Source organism: Myotis daubentonii, chromosome 4 (assembly GCF_963259705.1).
Source record: "Myotis daubentonii chromosome 4, mMyoDau2.1, whole genome shotgun sequence".
NCBI lineage: Eukaryota > Metazoa > Chordata > Mammalia > Chiroptera > Vespertilionidae > Myotis > Myotis daubentonii.
The window spans coordinates 101,895,068-101,907,249 of NC_081843.1; the positions used below are offsets into that span (position 1 = coordinate 101,895,068).

Consider the following 12,182-nt stretch of genomic DNA (forward strand, 5'->3'; position numbering starts at 1 on the left):
CTGGATGTGTTATTAAATAACTAGTACCTTCCTTTGTTCTGGCCGATGCATAGATCAGGGTGCAGGTGTCCTCCCGAAGTTCATGGGTTCCTACCAGATCCTCCTCTTTACCCTCTTCGCTGTGTTGGCATCAGCGGCTTTCATCTTCCTAGGTAAGGACTTCTTATGTTCAACACCATGGAATTCTGATTTGGAAACTGCCTTCATTTTATTTCACAGATTGCCCCAAATGACTCTAGCAGGCCACTCTTCTGGTTATCCCTAAAACTTGGGATAGGACCTTCCTAGTGGTAGGATAAGACCATGAATAGGACGCGTCCAAAATGTGCTTATGGGGATGGCTCTCCATGTGTCTTGATTCAGGTGCTTTTGGTGCTGCTTCCTTTTGAAGGAGCATCCTTCTGTTAGCCTTGCCTTTCCTCCTGTCAGCTGACGGAGGACTGTGGAGCAGCCACCACACAACCATTTGTGCATAGCTAGTGACAGTGGTGATTTCATAGCATCCTGGGCATTTCACATCCATGAAGTGGGAATTGGGTTCTGCATCAGGTGATTCTTCTTGTGCTTCCTCTTCTCTTCTGCAGAGGAATGAAGGAGATCCTTAGCGAGAGGCTGAGAAGGGCTACTTTCTAAATATACTCCCAAGCCTTGTTATGACTGCTGCCAACTACAGAATAGTGGCTGATGGAAATCGTGTGTCTGTAAGTCATTGGAGTGAGAAGCACTTCTTTGTGTTAAAATGTTATTTGCAATGGAAAATCTTATTGTAAAAAATTCAGCATTAAGAGACATGATGAGCAAACTACAATTTTATAGTTAAGTAACTTGCAGAATTCTCCAGTGTCGATAAAATACATGACATCAACAATGTCTTTATCAGTGATAAATTTCTGTTCAAAGCTGCAGCTTTATAAAAACTAGATATGTTAATGCATACTGATAGTTTAGTTTATATTTGAAACACAAATATCTTTAGTAATTATAAAAATATTATAATATACATACAAGCAATTTTCTCTTAAAGACACCACATCCCCCTCCACCCAAATGCACAACATACGTTTTCCCCTCATGTCAGGCCCTGATGAGTGCACAATTGCTTTTACATTTTAAATGCTATTTGTATTGCAAGTATTAGGAGTGATTAGGAGTGATTTTAAAAATTATATTGTGCAACTGATTACTGTTGATTAGTAGCCTCTATCAGCACATCAAAACAAGGCCTGTTAAGGGCAAACAAATGGTCCACTTATCATCACAATATGATTGGGTACATGCTTTGGAAAACCAATAAACAAATCAGTAGGTTATGAAAACACAAGGAAATCTGGTGATTTGGCTGGTAATTTTTCTGGTGTTTAGTTTTAGGAATTTAGAAATTAGTGCATCCTGGTCAGTTGACTGGCACCTGACGTATCGAACATGTGTATGTTGTGTCCACAGACACCTCCAACGATGGAGAGGAGAGAACTCAAGGTCAGCTTTAGAGTCAGATATGGGATTTGGCTAAGAAACCGTGAGTCCACAAGAATATTCTTTGCCTTTTTTTAAATGGTGAGCCTCATTCTGTGTTGCACTTCAAACAAAGGGCCTTATCAATGCAAGAGAAGAATGTGCCCCTTGCCTAGCCTGTACCCTCAGGGGCATTTCTGGTTCTGTTTTCAGCCTCATAAGGCTGAGTAGACAGTAATTATAGGTTGAATCCTGCTCTCTCCTTTCATTTGCATGAAGAGAAGTGAGAATAAAGAGACTGGATGTGAAGGCAAAAAACTGAGGGTGGAAGGAAATATCCTGAGTGGGGTGGGATGGCGAATAAGAAGGGGATTAGTTTCTTTCCCTCAGATACTGTTAGCATTTGATTACAGTCATGTGCTACATAACAAAGGGGATGCCTTCTGTGAAATTTGTCGTTAGATGATTGTGCCATTGTGCGAACATCATAGAGTGCACTTACACAAACTTAGATGGTATAGCTGATTACATGCCTAGGCTACAGGCCTGTACATCATGTTACTATACAGAACAATATGAGACTAAATCAAGTACAAGAGAAAATTATGCAATCAAGACAGGAAGTAAATATGAGATGTATGAGCCTGCTGCCCATGTAACATGGCATAATGCTTTACAGAAAACTTTTAAAAAATAATTAAAAGGACACTCTAAAATAATGATAAAAAGTTTAATATAGTAATACACCAACTAGTAACATAGTTGTTACTAGTCATTATTAGGTATTACGAAGTATACATAATTGTACATTCTATACTTTTATATATGACTGACAGCATAGTAATGTTGTGCTATGACTTGATGATGGCTGCAAATTTTTCAGACCCACTACCATCTTATGGGACCACCATAATATAGGTGGTATGTCGTTGACTGAAATGTTGTTGTGTGTGCGTGACTGTATTAGCAATAACTCTGGCAGATCAGGACAATGGATGAATAATCCCCCCAAATGAGCATTTAAAAAAATAGCTTCTTTATCGCCTGGATTTCAGAGTTTTCAATACAAATGCCAACAGTATTATGATCTAATATTATAATTTCAATGCCTTAAAAAATTTATTGTGTGGTTTTATAAGAGTCCTGTCCACTCCTGCCTCTTAGGAACATCCATAAAACCACTGTGTGGATTGGCTAATGAGTATTCTTCCTTTGCCTTCATGATTTAGGACTCCATTAGTTTCCCATGGCTCTGGGTTTATAGGCAAGCTTAATTGTTTCCAAGTTTGAGTTTACGTTGGGTGGGTGCAGAGCCAAGACTGGGAGCCTTGCCCTCCTTTTAATTTGCATGCCAAATGCCATTTTTCATTGTGCTATATGTTACCATCCTTGCTGTGCGTTCTGTGGGTAGAGCCAAGACATATCATGCAGCATGCTGCTTTGCTCCTGCTCTTGTAATGTTGTATGAGTACTGCTAATACCATTCGTCATTTATGTCTTCACTTAGCCTAATATGCGTAGCATTCATTTCAAATGCAGTCACAGACAGGCTCGCCTGGAAAGCCAATTACGTGCCCCCCCCCCTCCTTTGTGTAATTTTAATAAGGCTGCCTGGAGTGTTCATGAGTACTTGAGAAGGGAGAAAAATTAAATGTGATGAAGGACACCGGAGAGACTGCCTGGAAAGTCATAGGATGGGGAGATTTGTGAAGGATTATGAAGCAAAACCTGTGCTCTCGCTGATACTAAACACGCCTCTTGACCGCTGGGCGCAGTTTAAAATTCACTCCATGGAGCTTCACCTCGCTCAGTGCAGTCTGCTGTGATCTGTCCATTTATAATTTATTCATGCAAATTCTTAAAGCAAATCCCAGGCAGCCTGAAGAAAAAAGTTTATGAGATATTTTAGTGTTTTAGCATTTGAAAAGTGATTATTTTCATGCACCAATGAAACTTTTTTGCTATTATAGCAAATAGTGAAAATGTTTTTATAATGTCTCAGGAATGTAGTAAATTGCTACTGTCCCCTGACACACCATGCTACTGACCACAAAGATTTATAAGGGGTACAAATTGGAGATTTTAAAAAGATGATCATTGTACGCATAATCATATTCTTGGAAAACAAAAATTCTTTTCTAGGTATTTTGATTATATTGTAAATCAGAAAAATCAAGCATTAACTAGAGACTATAGCTAATGAATATGTTTAGGTTCCTTCAGCCTATTTTTTTGTTTGTTTTTCTAATCTGCTTTCCCCATGCTACTAATTGTTTTCAGTGGAGAAAAGCAGAGCACCTTAGGGGACCCATATTGATACCATGGAAGGGTGGGAGAATTTACTGATAAATTCAGGTTGAGTGTGAAATAGTGAGACAGCTTTTGAAAGTTGATGTTAACGATGTAGAATCATTATACACTCATTATTTTGATCCCTACTAATACTAGCTGTTTGCATTTAGATACAAGTAAGCTATTGCTAATACAAATATGTATTATGTACAATGCATAGAGCAAACATGTAATGTTCTGAATTCTGTGTCTTGTATATGAATAAAAATAATGAGCTTATTTCAGAAATATTTTAATCCCCTTTTTTAAAAAATATAATAGGCGTGGGTCTCTAGGTGAATGTGAAAGAGAATGAGAAATCATCTGGGAATTAAATAGACCTTAGCAATATAATTTCATGCCAGCCTCCTTATAACTTACAGCAGTACATCTCATGGAAGAAATGTGAAACCGGGCACAGCCTTGTCACAGACCATACAGTTGTCTGTGGTGTGGGTCTGACTCTTGCAGCAATGATGCCCTTGTGGATCTACTGCGATAGAGTCCATAGCACACCGTTCATGCTACACATGATGAGCGTGGCATTATAGGATCTGTGGTCGGTGGCCACTAATATAAGTCCCAAGGTGGTTTACAGGATTATGGAGCCCTGGACAAACTTTTGCCAAGTTGTGAGAACCTCAGATTGTGGCATAAAGACCTTTTCTGCTATCTTGTCACCACCTTGGTTCAATCCTTGGTTCCCATGAGGTTGAACTGCTAACGGCTTAAGGTGAGACCCCTTGGAGCAATACTTGCATTTAGATAAAAAACTGGACTTAAAGAGACCTTCATTGGCTATGCTTCAGTGGCCTAGATTATTCTTTTGTGCTTAGGAAACAGCCAGAATTTTCACTGAAGCATCTTTGCAGTGTGGGGTGGGGTTGACTCATGAATATCACAGGTTGTCTTTCAAATTTAATCCCAGGCTAAATGGAGAGCTCTGCATTTCACACATGAGACCTGGACAAGAGCTGCAGGTTCAAACCCATCCTGGCCTATTTCAATAGAAATCAATACTATTTTGTCACAAAATGAAAAATCCAGGAATGCCAAAACCAAATGGCACTTCGGTCCAATAGTTGTAAACCTGAATCTTCTGGCCTTGTCAATCACTGTATTTGGTCATTTTTTTAAACATTTTTTTTATTGATTTCAGAGAGGAAGGGAGAGGGAGAAAGATAGAAGCATCAGTGATGAGAGAGAATCATTGATCAGCTGCCTCCTGCATGCTCCACACTGGGGATTGAGCCTAAAACCTAGGCATGTGCCCTGACTGGGAATCGAACCATGACCTCTTGGTGCATAGGTCGACACTCAACCACGGAGCTGTGCTGGCTGTGCTGTATTTTGTCATTTTTGTTTGTTTGTTTAGGCTCCACCTAGCTCCCTAAAGGCTCTGTTAACCATGAGCTCCTGTATATGTAACTAGAGGCCTGGTGCACGAATTCATGCACTGGTAGGATCCCTCAGCCTGGTCTGGGATCGGCTGAAATCGGCTCTCCTATATCCCCCAAGGGGTCCTGGATTGCAAGAGAGGGGTTCTTGGGCTCCCTCTTCTCTGGTTCCAGGTGGGTCTCCTGAGAACTGCAGCTGCCAAGTCACCACAGCTCTGCAGCTCTTGTGTTGAGCATCTGCCCCCTGGTGGTCATTGCACATTATAGCTACTGGTTGAATAGTCAAATGGTCAGACGGTTACTTAGGCTTTTATATACATAGATTGTGACATTAATCATAGATACAGAGTCTATTCTGTAACAAAATGTCCATGGGTAAAAGAGTCCCACTCCCATCCACATCCACATTTCCAGCCCCGGCTTCCAGCCCTGCTCTGCTGGAGGTTCTAGTTTCCGACCTTTACTGTTTACTTGCCCAACTCAAGTCATCCTTTGGTGGTGGCTATCATCTTAGGCACCATAGGGATGGGAATGTGACTACTGCCAGGCTCTGAAGGTCCCACCTCTCTTTTCTTGAGACACTCCTCATCCCCAACTGGCTGCCTAGGCACACCATTTCTTAACTACTTGGATACCTGGGAGGTAGGAGAAAGCCTGACCATAGAAAGTGGAGCATTTGGAGCCAATAGACCAGTTTGAGAAACTTGGTTAGCATTTCTGAGGCATTGTTTCCTCACCTAAAAAGTGGGTTTACAACACCTTCCTTGTGAGGCTGTTGTGAGGAACGGTAGAGACCATCAGAAAGTACCCAGGACAGAAGAGTGCTCAGCAGAGGTCAGTTCCTCGCCCCTCCCTATGACAGGTCAATTCAGGTAAGAAGGAGAGAGGCAGGCGGGCTGCCACCACCTGGCCTGAGGATACTTCTGTAGGAGGTGACCCTAATGGTCAACAGGTGAGATCCTTCTAGTCCTTCCCATACTGTGTCAAACCCAACTTATCTGCAATAATGCTATTTCCTCCTTGTCAATTTAAGAAAATTGAATTCTTGGGGTTCCTTTTATCTTTATTGTTTTGATGTGATGAGTTTCTAAGTCAATTTCAAAGGAAAGCTTCCAAGCCTCTACAGTTTCCCTCTGCATGGTGTGTCATAAATACTTTAAGTATGTATTCTGATATGTCATTAATGCTAATGTCTGATGCTGACAATCACGCCGCTACTGTACTAGCTTAATTACTAGTAACCCTCATAAATGTCCTTTAATGTAGCTATTACTGTTAGCACCTAGTATTTTGCAGATAGAACACTTGCTCAAAGTCACTTAATTGGTAGGAGTGGATCCTGTAATCCATCAGTCTTTTCCCAGAAGGTGTCATTAGCCATCTATGATGTCCTTTCATACAGTGAAAGATGGATGTTGACTCCTTAGCAACACAGAGAAACATATGTCCCAGCCGCCCTTGTAAGTCCCACAAGTTTCTAGTGACCTCCAACCTAGCCAGTTACTCAATATCAGCTCTATGGGATTTCCTAAAAACAGCATTTCTATACATATCATCCTAGATAAATTCCATAGACTTGCTGTAAGGATCAGTTAGTCAATTGCTTGAGTATTGGTTAATGGAATCACTTTTATTTTGAAGAAAATTAAAAAGTGCCAGTTAGAACCAGACTATGACTCTAACCCCTGCCATCTGCCTCCTGTTCATTTTGCATAGATGAAGAAACTGACAAGCAGATACTGCATTGCTAGAGAGTGGAGACCTGTTATGGTCTATGAAAGCAGTCACAATTTGGTCGTGCTTCCTGTCTCTTGATAACTTTATGTTTCCTGATTTAAATTAATAATTTCTCCGGAAGTGATGTTAGGTGTGCTGCCTCTAGGAGACATGATGACATGAAGGTTCTATCCTCTCTCCTTTATCCGAGGATCAAAAATCATTTTCAGCTCAAACCTCCTTCCATTTTAATTATGATTGTGAGCTCTCCACATTGTTTATTCACAGCAAAACTACTCTTCTTAAAACAAATACTTATAAATAATTTGCAAGACTTATTTGTAAAGATTTTATTTTACACCTATAATTTGGGGATGACAGTAGGGGGAAAAACAGTATTTGCCAAATTAGCTAGGTGTTTTACCCACAGTGTCTCATTTATGCCCCTTGTAAGGTAAAAAGTATGACCTGCCTTTTACATATAAGAAAACTTAGGTTTAAAAACGTTAACTCAGCCAGGGTCAAGGTTACACAGCCAGGGAATGGCGCAGCACACCTGGCTGCAATGTTACGTTCATTCCTCTAGGTGCCCAGGATTCTGTCCACTGTCCCCTGCATTAATCTTAGCTAGTCTTTATCCGTTCACCCTGCAGTTCAGCTTGGAGACAGACACTTTCTCTATCAGTTGCTCTTTGACCTTCAGGTTGACTGAGGGTCAGGGAGCTATGCTGCTCATTTCTCAGCAGTGCTTTTGATTTGCTAAGTTACTGCCAAAGGTTGCTTGTTAACTTGTGGGAAAAATTCTATTCCAAGGAAAGAATGATATTATAGTTAGTATTTCCTATTCAAGAAAAAAGGCTGTGTTAGAGAGGGAAAGTGGACAGCTGCAATGGTACATGTCATTAAAAATATAAAACCCCTGATATAAGGTTGTATGTCAGATGTACCTCAATAAAACATGATGCGTTCTCCCCAAAACCTTTTCTGTTAATTCACCTCACTGTTTACTGTTCACAGGGTTCCTCAGATCTAAGATTTACAGAGTCTTTATTAAAGAATGTTTATCTTTTCTATAAAAGGGTTCACCTTGAAAAAATATGAGTATACAATTCTTGAAAAGATTTGCAGCAGTGAGAATGGCAGGTCCCTTCTGGAATGGCTCGCTGTTGGGGTATAGCTGAGATTTTGATGGATCATGATGTGAGCCTGCAGCCAAACAATTTGGAATCTTTTCCCACTGGTGAGAAGGTTCACATTGAAAGATGGGAAATGATCTTACAGCAGAAATCACAGTTGTAAGTTCGACTTACTTCTATTCCCCCAGGTATGCAAAAAATGTGATGGGAATTAAATCACCCTTAAAAGAAAAAGAAAACACACATTTATCTGAGGCAGGAAAGAAGCAATATGCATTCATAGGCTCTGCAAGTCATTGTTTAGACATTTTGAAGCCATGTGGTGGCTTATGAAAAAGCAACTAAGCCCAAGTTCTTTTCCATAAAGCTTTAGTATCATTTGGACAGTAACTGTGTTCTCCATATTTGAACTTATAATTACACTTAAAATAAAAATTGCAATCTGGATGGTTTTTCCTTGCTTCTGAAGATTGAGTTAAAACTAGTTGAAAACCCAATGTTTCTTGCAGTTTTTCAGCTGCTTATGGCTCAGTCAACTGGCTTTGATTTCTCCATCTTTCTTTCATTTGACTACTGTGTCCAATGATTTCTTCTTCATATCAGTGGTTCTTTTCCTTAATTTTTCTAAAACTAAGCACATATATTCATTATGTGTAGTGGGTTTATGCTGAAGAGTTGGGTAATGTGGTGGGATAAGAAATCACAGCACATAATAGAAATTAAAATTGAATGGATATTTCTGCTATAAAAGATGTTTAGTCATTTTCTTATTCCACCTACTTTTCTACCTCTCATCTATTTTCTTGCTTCCCATGCCCAACCATCCAACCCCAACCAGTTTCAGGCTTTATTTCTTTGAATATATTTACTCCTCTGCGTCTGGTACTTTATTATGCATTTATTGCTGTGTTTAATGATGCCCATATCGCTCTGAGGTTCTGTTCACTTTTCATAATTATTTGTTCTCGGTGTTTTTCAGATTTTATGATCTCTATTGATCTGTTTACAAGTTTTTTTTTAATATATATTTTTATTGATTTTTTCTTTTTTTACAGAGAGGAAGGGAGAGGGATAGAGAGTTAGAAGCATCGATGAGAGAGGAAACATCGATCAGGTGCCTCCTGCACACCCCCTACTGGGGATGTGCCCGCAACCAAGGTACATGCCCTTAACCGGAATCGAATCTGGGACCCTTTAGTCTGCAGGCCAAAGCTCTATCCACTGAGCCAAACCAGTTAGGGCTGTTTACAAGTTTTCTGATTCTTTCTGCTGTCAACTCAAATCTACTTTTGGACTCTGTTATGGGTGGCATTGTACAAAGACCTAAATCTCCAGTACCATATATTATGACCTTATTTGGAAGTAAAGTTATTACAGATGTAATTAAGATGAGGTCATGCTGAATTAGGGTAGGGTCTTAATCCAATATGACTGGTGTCTTTATAAAAAGGGCCATTTGAACATACGTGCACACAGGGAGAATGTCAGATGAATGTCTACAACTATGAAACAATACACTTCTGTTTAAACTTCCCAGTTTGTGGTACCTTGTTATGGAAGTCTTAGCAAACTAATATACATTCCTTTAGTGATTTTTTTTTTAAAATTTCAGCTAAAACCCTTACCCCAGGATTAACTTGCTCACCCAGTCCCAGGCAGTGTTGCACAACTGTCATTCAAGAAGCGGTAGGGGAGGCAGAAGAATTAGGTGAGGGCTTTTTCCAATGGACATTCTTCCACTTGGATATATGAGGAGTGGAGAATAATTACCCATAATAGTTACTTGAATAAAACTGTTCTTAAAACGGAAAATTATCAGAAAATGATGGAATCTTTCATAAATAGTCAAAGGCAGGGACAAGATTGTGGACAGAGCATGCTGGAAGACGGGGGTTGGTTGGCATAAAATAAAGCCATCCCCTGAAACCCTGATCAGCCCACTGCACATCTCAGTGACATCTGCACACCAGATCATGTCCTTCTCTTCCATGTGAGCTACAAACACACAGCCCTAACTTGCTTCTAAGTGTGAACTATAGTTTCTCTTCATTTATTTATTTCACCTCATTGTTTATTGATGCTATTTATGCTTTCTCCCATCTCAGTTTTCCCACTGATTGCAATGTTATTCTAGTTAATTTTCATAAATAAATTATTCTAACAATGGATTAAATATAAATTAGTTGACATACTTGTGCATCCATTTAGGTAAATACAGAGTGTGACATTAAGTGTTTTATGCTACCATAAACTCTTGGCTTCTCTGATCATTAAAATTTTCTGAATAATAATAAATCACATGTTCCTCATTATCTTTCAGGTTCCTTTAAACCCCATGAATTTCAATAGAGAATAATAAAGAGAAATAAAAGTGAACCTAGCTAGACTTCTGTGTAAGATACAACAGAATAGAAAGCATACATACAGCTTCCTTTCTTAATGAAAGTATTTTTTCACTCCCATCAGTACACCATTTTTCTGCCTTAATTCTGTGGGACTTCCCCAAACACCAAGATTGAATATAGTCATTTAAAGAAATTTAACCTTTGAAAATTGGTAACTCTCCTCCATTCCATAATTCAGAGTAATTTCTGGGCTCTTCCACCCAAGGCTAAAGCAATTTATTTCAAAGATACGTTACACAGAGAGGATTCTTGATCACTGTCTTCATTTTCTTTTTCTTTCTTTTATTTCCTTATCGTTTCTGCCATCCCTCCAACTCTGCCCCCCTCCCCCTCCTTCTTCACGACTTCAACAGAGGATTCATTCTTAGTTCCCAAGACCCTGAAGAGAGTCTTTTTCCTGAGAATTCTAGCAGAGCCCTTGTCCCTGGCCTGGCTGGGTTCACATCCCCATGTATGTGAAGTAGCCTGAAGGATGTGGCTGTAGTGGGCCAGGGCTTGGTTTTGATGTAAAACTGAAGAGTATGTTTATTGAATAATTCATTTCTTTCTCCAGTGAATTTAACAGACCTCTTTTTGGAAATCTGAACTTTCATGTATAGATGCAGGGCAATAGAGAACTGTTTACTCCAATGCACTTCATGTCATGAGGGCTCCACAGCTTCCCTAGGTGGCCCCTCAGATTGGCTTTCACAGACCCCAAGGAATCTGGATCTCAGTAGCCAAGAGCTCAACTTAAGATCTTCCCTTTTTGCAGATCACTGACATGGAAGCATTTGGATAACCAGGGACATATTTTTTTTTAATACATTGATTTCCTTATCCATGGGGTATTTAAGAAAAGAATTGTGAAGCACATCCACTCTTCAAATCAACTGGAAATAAGCATATGCATTATATTTTGGGTTAACTCCAACAAATAATATTGGTTGGGAGCATATCAGTTTAATTATATTAAGACATAAATTAAATTGTTTTAACATAAGAATATTGGATAGCTATTCTCTGATGGAAAGAGCACTAGATATGAAGTCAAAACATTCCCATTCATTATCTGCTCAACCGTGGGTTGGTTGCCTAATTTCTAAGCATTGGTTTCCTCATATATAGAGTAAGGGTAATACTGTGACTTGCAAGGTTATTTTGAAGGTTAAATGAGACTTATTAAATATCCATTATCAAGCTGGCAGTATACTAACATTGCTGAGTCTATGATTAATTAGTTGTAACTCATCTTTAAAGCCACAAAATTACCCTCTCATATCACCATAGCCAAACACTCTCAATGTAGGAAATAACTTAATATTGCTTATTTATCTTTATAAAACATTCCCTACATCTGTTCTTAGCACTATCTATGGTGCTCCTCACCAAATCCAAGTCCATGAATTCCAAGCTCTTAAAATGTATGTTATTTTAAAATGTAATCAAGACATTTGAAACAGGTGTTAGAAAATGCGGTATATGGTTGGCAATAAATATTTTGGCTGTACACCCAATGGAGAATTACTTAAAACTCAAAGTAGTTATGTGTCTGTAGGGTTCATGCAAATGGATTTATTTTAGTTTTGTGTATTTTGTAGCTGCTTTGAAACAAGCTTCCTTCTGCCGCATCTGTCATCTTTCCCTGATTAGCATTCACAACCCGTTTGAGTGATAGGAATTTTTCTGTAGTTTTTTTTATGGTGACCGGTCACAGGTGGCCTCACTCTTGGGCCCATCACTGGAGCTGTTTCATTTGTGGAAAG

The 12,182-nt window shown here is 39.3% G+C and overlaps 1 pseudogene; it reads right to left on the minus strand.

Annotated features, from left to right (window-relative positions):
• Nucleotides 1-261: 261 nt before the first annotated feature.
• LOC132233870 (small ribosomal subunit protein eS27-like) lies at nt 262-2,943 on the minus strand (annotated as a pseudogene).
• Between the last annotated feature and the right edge of the window lie 9,239 nt (nt 2,944-12,182).